The sequence below is a fragment of the Molossus molossus genome, unplaced genomic scaffold (assembly GCF_014108415.1).
Source record: "Molossus molossus isolate mMolMol1 unplaced genomic scaffold, mMolMol1.p scaffold_m16_p_11, whole genome shotgun sequence".
NCBI classification, from domain to species: Eukaryota; Metazoa; Chordata; class Mammalia; order Chiroptera; family Molossidae; genus Molossus; species Molossus molossus.
The window spans coordinates 36,431,920-36,434,089 of NW_023425346.1; the positions used below are offsets into that span (position 1 = coordinate 36,431,920).

The following is a 2,170-nucleotide window of genomic DNA, read 5'->3' on the forward strand; positions in this document are numbered from 1 at the left end:
TGTCAGTTTCATATTTTGCTATCGTTTCATCTGCAATGTGGAGCTACTCTAAACCACTGCGAAAAAGTCCTATTCTGTAAATAAAACCAGAGAACAGATTTCTTGACCAGTGAAGAGACTAAATGCACATAACCATATTAATATTGTTTTGCTTTAAGTAATGTGCTGTACTGTGGCATATGAGCAGTCATTGACGTTCTCAGTGCTAATTAATAAGACGGATATGTGCTACTGTTTGAAATCCCCGTCGCATTGTGGGCATCAGAGGCCAGACAGACAGCGGCAAGACCGCACCAACCAACAGCCTGTTCAAGGTGCTGCGCAACTGCCTTGCCCTCCATCAGAATGCCTTTCCCGCGCCAAGACCCAGTCGCAGTTGGGAAGGACTGCCTCAGCAGCAGGATACGCTGGAGTCCCCGGACATGGGCCATGCTGAGCACCATGCAGGGCTAGGGGAGCAACCCCAGGAAGTTTGCTCTTGCCCACAGGGTCATCGTCCAACCAGACACTTGAACACCCACATCCCGCCTCCAGAAGGCTTCCTACATTCAGCTGCAAAGCCCCTGTGGACTCATACAGCCCACGGCACCTCCTGACCGTCCCCTGCGAGCAATGCAAGTGGAGTAGGAGTACTTGAAGCTACGAGGTCCTCGATACCCCGGCCTCTTGGACAGCCACGTGTGGCCCGTGTACCAGAAGTATAAGCAAGCGATGGAGGCTGATAGTGTGGAAGTAGTGTAGCTGGATGGTATGAAGTCCCATGAGGAGCTCTTCCACCAAGTCCTGGAAGACATTCAGAACTGGCTCCTGGACCACTCCTAGTGTGGCTGCGGGAGGAGGGACCCGGCCCACCTGGGATTGGAGGGACCCACATCTGATCTGGCCACAGTAGGGCAGCTGGCGGTATCCCAGCAGCACACTGCGCGACCATTTTCCTTTGTGGACATCTGTACACATGAGAGTGGAGGCCCCACTCACAGCTCAGCATCTGAGGTCCCCGGGATACAGCCCCAAGACCTCTGTCACCTCACAGCAACTTAAATATTAAACCCGATCCTGTTTTTGTAAAAACATACTAGAAATGGGCCTATGATCCAATACTAGCCAATGGAATATAGGGGATGTTTATCAGTGGGAACTTCTGGAATGTTTTGTATCCGAATAAAAGTATAGAGACAGAGGCTGGCCACTCTCCTACTTTTTCTTCACAACTTCTAAGATGTTGTGTTGCTTAGACTTCTACTAGCCATGTTGCAACCACGAGACAATGGAGCCTAAAGATAAAAATTCTACCTGTAGGGGGGATCAGGCAAATGATGTCAATGGGGGAAAAAGGAGAAACATCTGTAACAAAAATAAATTAATAAAAAAATTAAAAATTAAAAAAAAAAGTTGACCTGTTGAAATGGTAAAGTGGAAGAGTGGAAAGATATTGGGATCTTGAATCCTTGAGGAGATGAACCAATGTTAACATCACTTACCCCCCTATCTCTTGTAATGCAAGGAAAAATAAACCCTTGTTTGATTAAGCCATGTGTTGTTATGGGTGAAAGCTTTCCTAACAAACAAGACGTAAACATTCTTGGTTTGTGGATTATCCATCCTCTTCATCAGTCATGTGTTCACTGACATAGGTTAAACTGCGCAAGAAAAAGCCTGCCCTTGAAGTCATTCTGTTAACTTCAAGGTTGCAATGTCTGTATTTGTTTATTCATATACAGCTCCTTAAAAGTAAAACATTTTAATAAATAGATTGTCCTTAAGCCACAGTGATAAGATCAATTGGATGTAGCTTCTCTTTTTCCTAGTTATCCCTTTTCACATACAATACCTACATGCATATATATTTGCACATTTATGCTGCCATGTTTCATAATGGGCTTACCATCATTTTAAAGAAACTTTTCTGTTCCTTACAAAAAGGCTAATTCCAGCAACCTTGCAATCCAGCCCTTTTCAGCAAAGACTTTTAGAATGAGTGTTATTAAGTCTTAAAAGTAGCTTCCTCTCTGTGGAAGGCATTTACAGCTGCTATTGAGCAAATGGTTATTGGCAATAACGTGGTGGTCTAACGTGGAAGCCACTGCAGGCATGTAGTAGCAAAGTGTTAATTTCATAGCGGGTGAACTTGTGGAGTAAGACTTAATGTAAGTTAAATCATTTTGAGTAA

The 2,170-nt window shown here is 44.5% G+C and overlaps 1 pseudogene; it reads left to right on the top strand.

Annotated features, from left to right (window-relative positions):
• Positions 1-239: 239 nt before the first annotated feature.
• Positions 240-822, top strand: LOC118624976 (annotated as a pseudogene).
• Positions 823-2,170: the final 1,348 nt, after the last annotated feature.